Source organism: Artibeus jamaicensis, unplaced genomic scaffold (assembly GCF_021234435.1).
Source record: "Artibeus jamaicensis isolate MK-2021 breed Jamaican fruit bat unplaced genomic scaffold, CSHL_Jam_final contig_601, whole genome shotgun sequence".
Classification (NCBI taxonomy): Eukaryota; Metazoa; Chordata; class Mammalia; order Chiroptera; family Phyllostomidae; genus Artibeus; species Artibeus jamaicensis.
In genome coordinates, this window is record NW_026521902.1 from 194,307 (window position 1) to 208,036 (window position 13,730).

The 13,730-nt window shown below is 48.6% G+C and overlaps 1 protein-coding gene across 5 annotated transcripts in view; it reads left to right on the forward strand.

Moving 5' to 3' along the window:
* The first annotated feature begins 420 nt into the window (after positions 1 to 420).
* Positions 421 to 13,730, forward strand: part of GRIK4 (glutamate ionotropic receptor kainate type subunit 4) — a 478,818-nt gene continuing 465,508 nt past the window's right edge. For all 5 annotated transcript variants that reach the window (XM_053670672.1, XM_053670675.1, XM_053670674.1 and 2 more), the window contains exon 1: positions 421 to 519. The gene's annotated coding sequence lies outside the window, so the exon portion shown is untranslated. The remainder of the gene's footprint in view (positions 520 to 13,730) is intronic.

Genomic DNA, 13,730 nt, shown 5'->3' on the forward strand with positions numbered 1-13,730 from the left:
CTGGCTACGCCCAGGTCCATCTGAGGTCGAAATACTGCAGCGCTCGCACCTCGCACCTCGTCCCTTGGTGCCCCGGTTGCGCGTGGTCCTCGTACCCCTGCCTCGCGCCGCGTCCCCAGGCCAGCGCCTGTCGTTCCGTTCAGCCCCGCCGGACAGCATCAACCGCTGGGACCCGCCGCTGGCCCACTCCTCTTGCTCTAGCGCAAGGCACGGAGTGGGCGGTGACTGCGGGTGGGAAAGCGGCCCAGACCGGAAAGGATCACCCCTCCCCCATTGGCCAGCTTGCACCGGCCACCGCAGTTCCCGCGCTGACCGCAGAGCGGCGCCCCTCGCCTGGGCTGCGCTCCCGCCGCGCTGCCCGCTACAGGCTCTCGCGGCCCGACACAGACTCTACCTTCAGCTGCGGGCGAATCAGGCCGGAGCCGCCGCAGCTGCAGCGGAAGAATAAAAAGCAAACAGCACCTGGACGCTGACTGGGCAGTCCGGCCCCAGACCAGCCAGAAGTGCGGAGCCACCCAGGTAAGAACAGGGCCGGCCGCGAGCCCCCGGCCGCACCCCGCGCCCTTGCGTCCCAAATGTGTTGGGATTCCTGTATGCGTTCCCTCTTGCGTCCGTATCTCCTACTTTGAAGTCTCTGTCGCTCCCTACCCCCTTGGCCACTACCCCGCACTCTGCCCCTGACGTTCGGCCCCATTCTCCCGCCTCCTGCCAGCCTGTCCCTGCCCTCCGATCCCTGCCTCTTTCCACTGGGCTCATCTCTGTGGCCCTGCTCCCGTAGTTTCTCCAGCCCCCACCACCGTCTGCCCCTCCGCATCCTTTCCCTGGGCTCGAGATGCTCCCACTCTGGGCCTCCCACTTCCCGTTCAACTCCCAGCCTGCTTCTGCCCTCTGCAGGGATGACGGCCACTTCTCACACCCGCGCGTCTCCCCCACACCTCTTCCATCACCCTCTGCTTCTCTGATCTCCTGCTTCCTGCTGTGCTGCTCAGCCCTGGGTTCCCAGAAGCGCGCTCCCCCTTTTCTCACTGACATCTACCTCTACTGCCCCTTGCCCCAGCACTAGACTCTGATCATCCCTCCCGCCATTACTAGCTTACACACTGGTCTCTTGGGGGGGACCCAGAGCCCTATCAGAAATGACTTTCTTTCCCTGGACTGATAGAGTTCCCACCCAGCCCACCCTAGTTTATCTGAGTGCGAAGTGAGGAAGAAACTCTAGAGACCTTCCTGTGGGCCAGCGATAGGGGAAGAGGCTGGGGAGGAGAGGGACAGGTGCACTGATGGACATGTTCTTCTGTGAGGACTGGCAGAGCAGTGAGCTGCTCAGACCTGGCAGGGGGTGGAGGGCCAGCTTGCTACACCTGGCACGGAGGTTTCAAGGCCCTGAACGCACCTGTGTCTTTCCCTGGTTCCCTAGAGCTGAAGAAAGTGAGAAGGGAGGAGTTGGATCCCCCAGAGGGTTCCCCCAGTGCCTTTGGTGTAGGGCAGGAGGGGCAGGGCCCTGTGCCTGCTGGGCAGTGTGTAGGAGGGAATGTGTAGAACTTCACTCCCTCCCTCTGGACCTTTGGCTGCCCAGCTCTTGGCGTCTCTATATTGCCATCTTCCTCCTGGTGCTGTTGTCTGGTGATGCCACGTGGTACCATCTCCCTGCCTCCCTCCAGTGGCTCTTCTGGGCATGTCTCCCAAAGGCCTTGGTTGTCTGGGAAGAGAGGGAAAGCTCTGGGCTACTAACTCTTTGCCAAATGATGAGCATCTCAGGATCGTCCAAGAGCACTGATCCCTGTTAGGAACAAAGAGAACTACCTTCCCTTAAGTTCCTTGTGTCACCAGGGCAACTGTGATACTTCCAGGAGCATCTGCAAACCACTGCCATCTGTTTGGGATAGAGCGTGGCCTGGTTGGCAGTGGTCATTTGAGAGATAAATCTGGTTCCACGTTACTTCCCTAGTGTCTGTGCTCATGGGATGGAAGCAAGGGGCCTGGAGAGGTCAGCTGTGTCCTGTGCCCCCCAGAAAGAATCCCTTGGAACACCACTGGGAATCATGAGGCTGGTTGTGTTTGCTGAAGCTGCAGCTCATGTCTCATTATTAATCAGGTTTATTATTTTCCTCATTGATTGGATGTGTTCGTCAAGGTTGTGACCCTTTTGAGAGTCAATCTAATAAGCACACAGTGTCTGTGTTTGTTTAATTTTCCATATTTTGTTCATTTCTTGTGAAGTGAGCCTTCTGTGGGGGTTGTAGCTCAGGCTTGGTCACCAATTTCTGCCTGCCTCACCAGCTCTGTCCCCCAGTCTTCTGGACCTGCTACCTGAGACCAGAGGCAAAGCTGGCTTCAGAGCTCTGGGGAGTGCATAGTGGGGAAGAGGCAGTGGTTAATGGAGGGGGCTTGAGAGGAGATTCTGGTTATTTTTTGTGTTTTCCCTATTCACTCCTTCAAAGGCATTTTGATCATTGAATGACATTTTCCCCAGCATTCTTCCCAGAGACTGGGCCAACGTTTTGGTGTACTTTCCAGTTTGTTTTTCCCTGAGGATGGTGAGGGAACTTTCATGCAATGGGAAAGAAGTAGAGACTCCAGGGAGAAGGTCCCAGCTTCTGGGAGGCAGGGGCTCTTGGAGAGCAGGCCTCAGCTGCCCCTGATATTGGTCTCAGTCCCATCACAATGGAAAGAAGAAGACAGGATGGCCTGTCTTGGGTATGGTGGAAACTGCTGGGAAGACAAGAGGAGTAGTAAGGAAGAAATGGAGGAACCCCCTGTTGTGTGGCTGGTAGGGTGGGTAGTGCTGGTGACCACGTGTGGAAACAAAGCATCTATTATTTCTAATTCTGCTGTGTCTTAAGGACATAGTACTGACCCCTTATGTGTGTATTGAGTTCCAGTTTTCCAAATGATTTTTAGGAAAATTACTTTATTTGATCTCTACTAGGGCCTTATCAGTATTTGATCAGTACTACCACTCAGTAAGAAGGTGTTACTGATTCCCAAGAAACGGACTTGTCCAAGTCTCTGCAGCTACACCAGAGCCTCTGGATTCCTAGACCAGTGCTGTTTTTGCTGCTACTTGTTACTTTTAAAGCTGTTCAGGCTTTTCTCTCCCCATCCTGTGCTTCAGTTCCTTTCCATGCTTTCCAGCGTCAGCTCAGCACTTCCTTCCCCTTATGGGGCTGAAGGGTTGGCCCTGGGCCTGGGGTCTAGCTAATTCTTGATTCTGCATTCTCTTAGCCCTTAGACTGGATGCCCCAGCACCCAGGATCTCCTGCCACCTCAACTTCAATCCAGCTATTTCTCTTGACTTGCTCCTACATAAGAGTTCCAGGTTCTTCAAGGCATGAGGCCTGGCCCCTAGGAGCCTTGGGCATCTTCTTTCCTTGCCTCCCCCACTTTACTTTCCTATCCTTATCACTTCAGCCCTCTTAGCTCTTTTGAGAAGAAGAGCTTTCCCACGTTTCCTTCGCTCTACCAGTAAGGACTTTAGCGGTCCACCCCTGGGTTATGGTAATACCATCTCCTCCCTAGGCAGCCTGCGGCTACATTTGCCTTCCTACAGAGGAAGGTGCTTGTGACCTGTGACCCAATTTCAAGGGCCCTCAGCATCCCCCTGGGATATAGGATAAAATTTCCATTTAGAGCTTGAAGTTTAAAGCCATTTACAAGCTGGCCACAGCTTTATGCCTCTGGATCAGACCCTCCGCTCACCTTCACCCCACCACTTTACACCCTCTCCAAGACTCTTTTCTTTCCTCCCTCTGGGAACACCCTGGCCCCAACCCTGTCTATCCTTAGGTCTCAGCAGGAAGTATTTGCTAAGTGTTGGGGAAACCTAGGTTTCTATCCCTGTGTCGCTCCCTGAGTGACTTGGATCAAATTGCTTAACCTGCCTGCGAACCAAAAGACCACGGTTCGATTCCCCATCAGGGCACATGCCTGGGTTGATGGCCAGTTCCCAGCAGGGGATGCATGAGAAGCAACCATACATTGACATTTTTCTCCCTCTCTCCTTCCCTTTCCTTCTAAAGGTAAATAAATAAAAATTTAAAAAAATTGCTTAACCTCACTTGCCTTACCTGTAAAATGGGGATAATCTCACCCGCTTGAAAGGGTTGTTTCAGCAAAAATGTGAATGGAGGAGAATGTGATGTGTGAGTGTGAAGGGTGCCCAGCAGGTGCCCACTTAGCACCCCTGGGCTACTCCCCCCACACTGCTTCTTTGTGGCACTGTTTTAGCTTCCTGCTTCTGCCTGCTGTTGATAATTATCTACCCATTTGTCTCCTCACCCACAAGGCAAATCCCTTGAGGAGCAAAGCTTTTGCCTGGTGCCTTTTCACTCCTGGACTCCTAACTGAGCAAGTGCTGTCCTTCCACATCCCATAAACTGGCCCCTGCTTATAGTGAAAATATAAGGGATAGTTGTTAATTGATTATAACATTTGGTTACATAAAATAGGGTATGCCTTACATGCAAATCCAATGTAAAAAAAAAAAATCTTGTACCACAGTGCCAGCTAAGGTAAATTACGGAAAGGAAGAAGGGAATCAATTTAATATTGTATTGTCTGAGCACTCTGCTTATTTCATTTAATCATCCCAGCTTCCTTATGAGTTAGATGTGAGCATCACCTTTTTACAAATGAGGAAAGAGGGTCTGAAGGGGGCCCTGCAGTATGACGTCCGGTGCTACTTCACAGACCAGGGAGCACGCCAGAACCCGAGTTTCTTCCTCTATTCATGGGTCTGAAAAAGGTAAGGAGAGGCTTTTTAAAAAAGATTCTTCACAGGTTTTTTAAGCTACAGAATCCAGTAAATGTAAATGTGTCATTTACTTATGCCCAGCGGGGATTGCTTAGTTAAAAGTACCTTTGTGGGACAGGGCTTTTCCTTCTGCAGCTTTAGGATTTGAGTGGAGAGCACAGAAGGACACACCACAGAATTAGAACACGAGGCATGTGCGAATGTGCACTGGTCACCAGCAAAGGTAGAGCTGGAACTCAGTGACAGGAGGAAGGACTTCATGGGTGAGGAGGTGCTGCACAGGCAGAATGGGGGCATGGGATATCTGAGGACTGGGTGAGATAAGGAAAGAAAGGGTCCAGTCTTCCATGGGCAGCAGAAATAACTCCATTCAGGAGGACCTTGAAAGCCAAAGAGAAGAGGTTCAAGCTGACACATCTGGTTTGGGGAGACATTGAGGATTTTTAGGCAGAGGTATGAAGTGCCAAGAGAAGTTGAGGACCTGGGGCAGGGGGTAAAAGCAGAAGGGTACTGCACTGAGTAACATTTCCAAAGAAGAGCAGAACACGCTGACAGATTGGGAACAGCAGATGAGAAAGCAAGCAGGAAGCGTCAGAGATAACTTTGAGATTTCTAGCTCTGGAGATTAGAGAGAATGTGATGCCACTTTCAGAAATAGAGAAGCCAGAAGGAGAAGCACTTCTGAGGGAATGCTGATGAGTCTCTTGCCAGACATGCTATGAGGGAGGCTACTGGAGCATTTGGGGATGGGGCAAAGTGGCTGGTGGAGTTTCTGGACAGCACCTGAGCAGTCTTGTGCAAGGGCATGCACCTCAGTCTAGGTGATGCAAAGGGGGCTACTTCTAAGCATTTCTAATGACTGTTTTTTTACCTCTACAGCCATTGTGAGCCCTCTCTGCCCTCTCCTCATTGCACTGAGACCCCTGTGCCCAGCACTCACTGCTCTTGAAAGTACTCATATGTGTCTGTCACCTCCAGGGGACCTAGAATGGAACTTACTTCCAGGAGGGTCAGAACTCCACATCTGCTTTGCTTTACTTATGGTCAGTCATATCCCAAGTGCCTTGCAGGAAGTAGGTGTTAAGTAAATATTTGTTTTATTTTAGGTGGTCTCAACTCATGTTTTACAAAGGTTTGTAACTGATATAAACTCATAGAACATGGATGTGAGGAGAGGAGAGAAAGGCTGTTTGGGACTTCAGCCTCCAGGATTGGGGTGTTCCAGGGTGCTTCAGTCACTTTTTTGATTGCTATGACTCTTTTCTTTAAAGATTTTATTTAATTATTTTTAGAGAGAGGGGAAGGGAGGGAGAAAGAGAGGGAGAGAAACATCCATGTGTGGTTGCCTCTCACACGCCCACTAATGGGGACCTGGCCTGTAACCCAGGCATGTGCCCTGACTGGGAATCCAACCAGTGACCCTTTGATTCACAGGCCAGCACTCAGTCCACTGAGCCACACCAGGCTCTTCCCTGTTTTATGTCTACCCACTAGGTCTAGCTTTTATATCCAATTGTTCCTCAGGGGTGCTGGGGTGGGGGTCAGGGAATGAATTCAGAAGCTGATCAGTTGATCTCACTTTATCCCTCAATCCTGTGTTTGAGGCTGTCCTGCCATTCACTGTGGGGAGCCTTGGACAGGTGTCTGATCCCCTGTCCCTCACCTAGAAGTCAGCCCTCATGGCTCTTCCTTCTTCTCAGGCTTTTCTCAGGGAGAATTTGCTCAGAGGAAGCAGAGGAAATCAGATGGTGGTGGTTATTGCTCTTGGGGGTATTCTGGGGTGTTTGGGTCATGGAGAGGCTGACACGGAAGCTGGGGTATGCAGAGAGTCTTGGGTGCTTCTCTGGGTGGGGAGGGATATGATGTGAACCAGTCAAAAAGAGCTGGCTGGTACACAGGAAATCTGGGCTACTTATTGCTGTCTCAGTTTCCTCTCAACATGGGCAAATAACAAACTGTGCCTTTAAGAGTCTCCAGTTCACTGAAGGGAAAGGGGAGTCATAGTGGTGGCCTTGCACAGTGGCTGTGGAGTAAACACATGTTTAGAATTGGAGTTTAAGGGCCAGATTTAAAGAGGAGGATGTGATACAATGAGAAATCAATAGTCCAGAGAAGGTTAAGATGTATGAGAGACTGGCTACAAGGCACACTTAATAAAACAGGAAAGCTTAAGAACTGTGGAGGATGGAGACACATCTGGGGGTGCTGGGGCAGCTGGAGTGGTTTTTGCTCTACAGCCCGGCAATTGGGCAAGTGTTCCCAGCAGAGAGACTGAGTTCAAGGAATAAAGTGCTGCTGTCACATTTGGGGGGCAGCTATTTATTTCTTTCTACCTTTGTGAGTGGCCTGAATAGGGCACCCCATCCTTCCCTAGAGGCTATGTGGTGCAGTTGTTGGCTGCTCCTGGATCAGATTGCTCAGGGTTCCAATCTCAGGTCTTCTTCAGTGACTGTGGCTTTGGGTGAGGAGCTTGGTGAGCACATACCTACCTCTGTAAATCTCAGCTGGTACCTTATCTTAGGACAGCCTCGATAACACTGAGGTACTATTATCAGACCCATTTACAGATTTAGAAGCTGAAATTCAGAGGTAATTAATTACCCCAAAGTTTCACATCTAGTAAGGAGCAGAGTTGGAATTCGTACCCAGAGGATCTCTTTTAAAATACTGTTGGTAAAAATTTCTTTGGGTAAAATTTCATGTGTGCACACAGGCACATGTATATGAAATGTGCACTAATCCTCTTCTAATTTCCTTGACTTCCCCTCTGGCTATCTCACTGCTTCAATTCCTCATCTCATAGGCAAGGAAGGGAGAGTGGAACCTTGATACACTCTGTTGCTTCCTTTTTCTTGGCCTGATTTATTTGACCTGTAAGTGAGAGATCACTGGTGATATTGGAGAATTGATTAAAGACCACTCCTAACAGAGCTACTGCAGTGGACTCTAAATCCTTTGCAAACCTTTTCCAATATGGAGGCCATCTGGGGGAAAGTGAAATGGGGCATTGACGAAACCCCACCATGAGCCCCAAAGATTGAACATTGGTGGAGCTCAGGTGAGGTTACAGCAGTCCCACCCCCACCCTCCCCAGAAGAGCCAAGATCCATCTCATCACCATCCCCCCTGGAGCCTAGCTGGCTGGCATGACTGCCCAGGTTATCAGGAGGGTGGTCTAACTGGAGTTTGAGTTATCTATAGTATGATGGGGCATCTCTGGAAGAAAGCTGATGGAGCATTGCTGTTACAGTCATGGTTATTATTGAGCTTTGCTGTGTTCCCTGTCATGATAAGATCATGACAGAAGAATGTCCCCAGCAGGGTTAGTGACTGAATGGGAGTTTCAGCATTTTTCTTTCTGGAGGCAGCAAGTCTTTTTGAAAAGTAGAGAAGACTCAAGTGAGTTTAGGGAGGACCAGAAAAACTTTATGGTGTCCTTTTCTGGGGAGAAGTGGTATAGCTTCTCACTGGCCCTCATTCACCCCAGCCTTCATCAGTACCATCTGCCCTCCTTATACTGGAGCTGCCAATGCCACTTCCTGGAGGGTATCACACATTCAAAGACTTAACAATGTTCTTCGTGGTTTTTGCTCCTCCTCTGAGAATTTCACAAAGTTGACAGGTAGGGCAGGTGGGATTGTTTCAGACTCTCAGGATTTTAGTAACTATCTGAAAACAATAGAGTTATTTTATTAGGAGTTTAGATAAGGATCCAGAATTCCTGCTGCTTCCCAGAGCTCTGTCCATATACTCAACACCCTATGGAGGCCATCAGTGGCCTGCACAAATGGTGGAGACAGTGATCCTTGGTATACCTGCTCTTTCCAAGGTTGAGAATATTATACATATTAAAGCATTATTTGTCCAGCAATGATAATGCCTATTTAATTGCTAGGAAAATTGAAATTGTGGGAGGTTAAATGAATCATAGAATCTTATTCCTGGAAGGAACTTGAGATTAATTTATTCACCATCTCACCTGCTGCCCTCCTCTCAGCTACAGAATCTCCACTGGCTAGTAATCTGGCCTCAGCTGCTGCCTCTTCTTCCTCCCCCAACCCCCACTCCTTCTCCCCGTCTTCTGAAGGCTAATATTATTGAGCACTTACTATGTTGTAAATTTTTTTTAATGTAAGTAAGGACTATCGTTGCCTCATTTTCCAAATGAGTAAACTGAGGCCCTGAGAATTTCTGTAGCTTGCTCAAGGTAACTTACTAGTAAGTGATATAAATTTTGCCACCTGGACCATGCTCTTAATCACTTATAAGGCAGGCCACCACCCCACTCCAGGCAGCTGTAAACTAAAGAGTAAGTGGGAGTATTCAGCATATTGCCTGGCATTTGGAAGGTACTCAGGGAATGCTAGGGATTTTCTTCTACAAAATACCAGAAAGCTTTACCTTACATCAAGTCAAATGTACTTCTCCTGGGTCCCTGCTTTATATCTCTCCTTGGAACCCCATAAGGCATTTATACCTTTCCTTACATTCTAGCCTTTGGGATATAAAGATACCATATGAAGAAGAAGGAAAACCAGGATTGTCTCTTTCAAGATTCTTTTCCCCAAATGTCCAGAAGATGATGGTCTGGGAGATTCAGAGGAATGTCCTAGGCTAGGACTTGTGGTATGGGCATGTTGTTGCCTGATCCTTGGCCATACAGCTGTGTTGAGAGTTTCATACATCCATTTAACAGATAACTCCCCAGGGATCTAAGATGGCTACAGAGTAAGTAGAAGCTACACTCACTTCCTCCTGATGCCGAACCAGATTTACAATTATATTATAGAGCAATAACATAAAAAACCACCTGAAGGCTAGCTGAATAGAAGTATTATGACCAAGCTTAACAGAAGAATCCACAAAGAGACTGGTAGGAAGGATGAAAATGTGGAAAGAGCTGGCCCCCATGCCCATGTGTAGTGGTTAAGAATCTAGAGGGTTATCTTGGCTGCAAAAGTGTCCTCTCTAAGGAGCATGCGGTCTCAACCTTATGCTCATATCCCCACTCAGAGCACCAAAGCCAGGTCATCTGACTGTGAAAATCAGCAAGGATACTGATTGCCTGGAAGAGAAGGGAGTCTTCTAGAGACCCAGGTGTTCTCTTAAAGGGTCAGTCCACAGGAACTTGCTTTCAGACTCTCACCCAGGGCTCTGGTAGAGAGAAGGCAACTCAGGACATATGGTAGTCATAAAGAAAAGATATGGGTGGTGTGGCCCTGAGGGCAGCCACTGAAGTCCCTCTGCTGAGTCCCTATCCCACACTGACCTTAAATGCCATCTTCCCAGGGTAGAGCACTCCTGTTCTTACAGCACCCACCTGGTGTACACTCACCTGGACCTCCAACTAGTGGCAACACCACTGCCAAGCTCAAGTCTTGCAGAAAAGTCTGCTGGCTGCACCTAACAGGGACCTTTGGGGTGCTCTTTTTCTAGAGGAGCTCTTGTTGGGAACTTAGACAGTCATTGGGCTGTGTAGCTTTGGAATTGGGGAACAGAATTTCCCTACTTGTGTGCACAGCCAGTGCCTACCTTGTCCCCAACCTGATGATTATCTTGGCCTGTTCTTCTGACTCCTGGTGGCCCTATCCTGTTGAGCTTAGTCCCCCAGGAAGATTGGAGTGCTGCTTGGAGCTGAGACCTTTGGAGCACATCTCCCTGGGAGTTCTTGTCTGAGACTCAGGTGGGTGTTGGGTTGTGCAGCTCTGGTATGGAGAGGGGCATTCTCACTCCCTTTGTAACCTCAGTTGGCACACTCCCCCATTTTCATGGGAGACTCATTTAACCTGTCTTCCTACTCCTGGGGGCTCTGCCCTGCTAATCTTGCTCCTGTAGTGGAGCTGGCTGGCTGCATCTAACCTGAACCTGTGGTGCATTCCTCCTGTAGAAGCTAGGACTAGAAACCCTGGCCGAGACTGAGTATGTCTCTGCCCCTTTGCCCCCATTGGGTGCCTGACTGAACTGCCCCCAAGCAGGAGACCCACTAGCCCTATCCTCTAGACCCTAGTTGCCCTGCTATCAAGCTCATACTTTATGGAAGGGTCTGTGGGGTGCAGCCAACCTGGGCCACTATACAGTTTTGTTTTGTTTTTTTTTTCAGAAAGCTCTGGAGGAAGACTAGGCAACCTCAAGGGGTGGCAGAGGATCTGACAAGTGGAGGTGGACTCCAGCTCAAAGCTGGAGGAAGCTGACCCTTGTACACAGGTTGGTCCCTCCCCTGCACACCCAGGCCCAGTAGAGGCAGCTACAAACAGGAATTGTGTGGTAGCTCCAAATAGACAGCCCAAGGCTGGTTACAGATAGTGTCTTACATCAACCTGCATAGGAAACCTGCCCAAGATGACCCAGAATCAACACAACCAGCAGTGGGGTACACACCATACCACAACTCAACCCAAGTAGCCATACAAATAGCACATCCAAAGTGGGGGGAATCTCATCAGGCCACAGACCCTGCTGGAAACAACTCCACCTCAGGGGCAACCCCTGCATGGCAGCTCATACCCTGTGATCAAGGTCTATCCTTATAGTCAGCCAGCCTGGGGGTTAATGCCACTCACAAATGACCAAACAGCACTAAAGACCTGACTATAGCAGGAGGCTGCACATAAACCACACAAGAGAAATTTCTGCAGCAGCCAGCTCAGATAATCTGGAACTGTGCAACTGAGCCCCACAAAACACATGTAATATACCACCACCATAACAAGTTCAGGAGTCATAGCAGATCCACCTAATACACAGAGAAAAACACAAAAAGACAGACAAAGTTGGGATACAAAGAAACATGCCCCAAATGAAAGAACAAGAGAAATCCCAACAAGAGGAATTAAATGAAATGGAAATAACCAAACTACCAGATACAGAGTTCAACACAATGGTTATAAGGATGCTCAAAGGACTTTAACAGAAGAGTGGATGAGCTCAGTGAGAACTTAAAGAGATGGTAAGCATTATAAAGGACATAGAAATCATAAATCAGAACCAGTGAGAAATGTAGAATACAATATCTGAAATGAAGTATATGCTAGAAGGAATCAACAGCAGATTAGATGAAGGAGAGGACTGAATCAGCAACTTAGAGAACAAGATAACAGAAAACACCCAGGTAGAGCAACAGAAAGAAAAAAAAAGGAATTAAAAAAAAATGAGGCCGACACAACCAAGTTTAGAGACAACTAAATATTAGCAACAGAAAACACAGCCAGAACACGGAAAATTAAACTTTTCGGAAGTGCGTTAACAACAAATTCTTCAGCCTGACCGGTAAGTGGCGAAACCAGCGGCTGGTGAAGCGGGATTGCACAGGAGGTCTCGGTCAGCCGGACTCAGGTGCGGAATCCAGACGCGCGGAATCCAGGTGCAGGGTTGGACCTAGTGAGCTAGGAGTGAGCGACCCCAGGGGAAACAGTTGAGGAGCTGTGCTGCGTGTTGACTGTGGTCGCGCATTTGTGCGCGGGCAGACAGGCGAAGGAGTGGGTCCTTGGACCAGGGCCCAGGAGTCCCCGCGGCAAGCGGCTGTGGAGGGCGCCGCCATTTCCCTGCTCTGACCCCACCTCCACATACAGCATCATAACACAGCGACTCTGAGTGGCCCGGCCCAGGTGAACCACCTAATGCGCTGCTCCTCACCCAGCTGTGAGAAACAGCAGAGGGTGTCACCATTTCCCCGCTCTGACCACGCCCCCACATACAGCATCACAACCCAGCGACCTGGGAGTCCAAGGCGCCGCTTCTCATACTTAAAGGGCCAGAACAGACCAAAAATGTCCCAAGAAGATCTCAAAGCCCCAGAGCCCATAGATCTAAGCAATGAAGAAATAGCAAAACTCTCAGATGCACAGTTTAAAACATTGGTCATCAGGGTCCCCACAGAACTGGTTGATTATACCCACAAATTAGACAAATATATGAAGGCGAAACTAATTGAAATGAATGGAATTTCACAGGACACCAATAGCAATGAAAAGGAAACTGGGACTCAAATCAATGGAGTGGACCAGAAGAAAGCAAATAACGGCCAAACAGAAAAGAGTCAAGAAGCAAGAATTCAAAGAAATGAGGAGAGTCTTAGGAACCTTCAGGACATCTTTAAATGCTCCAACATCCGAATTATAGGGGTACCAGAAGGGGGAAAGGCACAGCCACCAGTGGAAAACTTATTTGAACAAATAATAAAGGAGAACTTCCCCAATCTGGCAAAGGAAATAGACTTCCAGGAAATCCAGGAAGCTCAGAGAGTACCAAAGAAGTTGGACCCAAGAAGGAACACACCAAGGCACATCATCATTACATTAGCCAAGATTAAAATGAAGGAGAGAATCCTAGAAGTAGCAAGAGCTAAGGGGACAGTCACCTACAAAGGAGTCCCCATCAGACTGTCAGTGGATTTCTCAAAAGAGACCTTACAAGAAGGGGCTGGAAAGAGGTATTCTGAGTCATGAAATCCAAAGACCTACAACCAAGATTGCTCTATCCAGCAAAACTTTCATTTAGAATGGAAGGACAGATAAGGTGCTTCTCAGATAAGATCAAATTCAAGGAGTTCATCATCACCAAGCCCTTATTATATGAAATGTTAAAGGGACTTAGCTAAGAAAAAGAAGTTAAAGAAACATGAACAGTGAAAGGACAACAAACTCACAGTTATTAACAACCACACCTAAAACAAAAGCAAACTAAAAGGACAGCTAGATCAGGAGTGGAAACATAGAAATGAAGATCTCAAGGAGGGTTAGCAACAGGGGAGTGGGAGGAGGAGAAGAGGGGAGAAGGTACAGAAAATAAGTAGCATAGACAGTAGATAGAAAATAGATGGGGGGGCAAGAATAGCATGGGAAATATAGAATCTAAAGGACTTGAGACACATGGTCATAAACTAAAGGGGGGGGTAACGGTGGGGATGGGGGGTAGGGTGGAGGGGAATGAAGGGGGGAATAGAACAACTGTAACAGCATAATCAATAAATTAAAAAAAA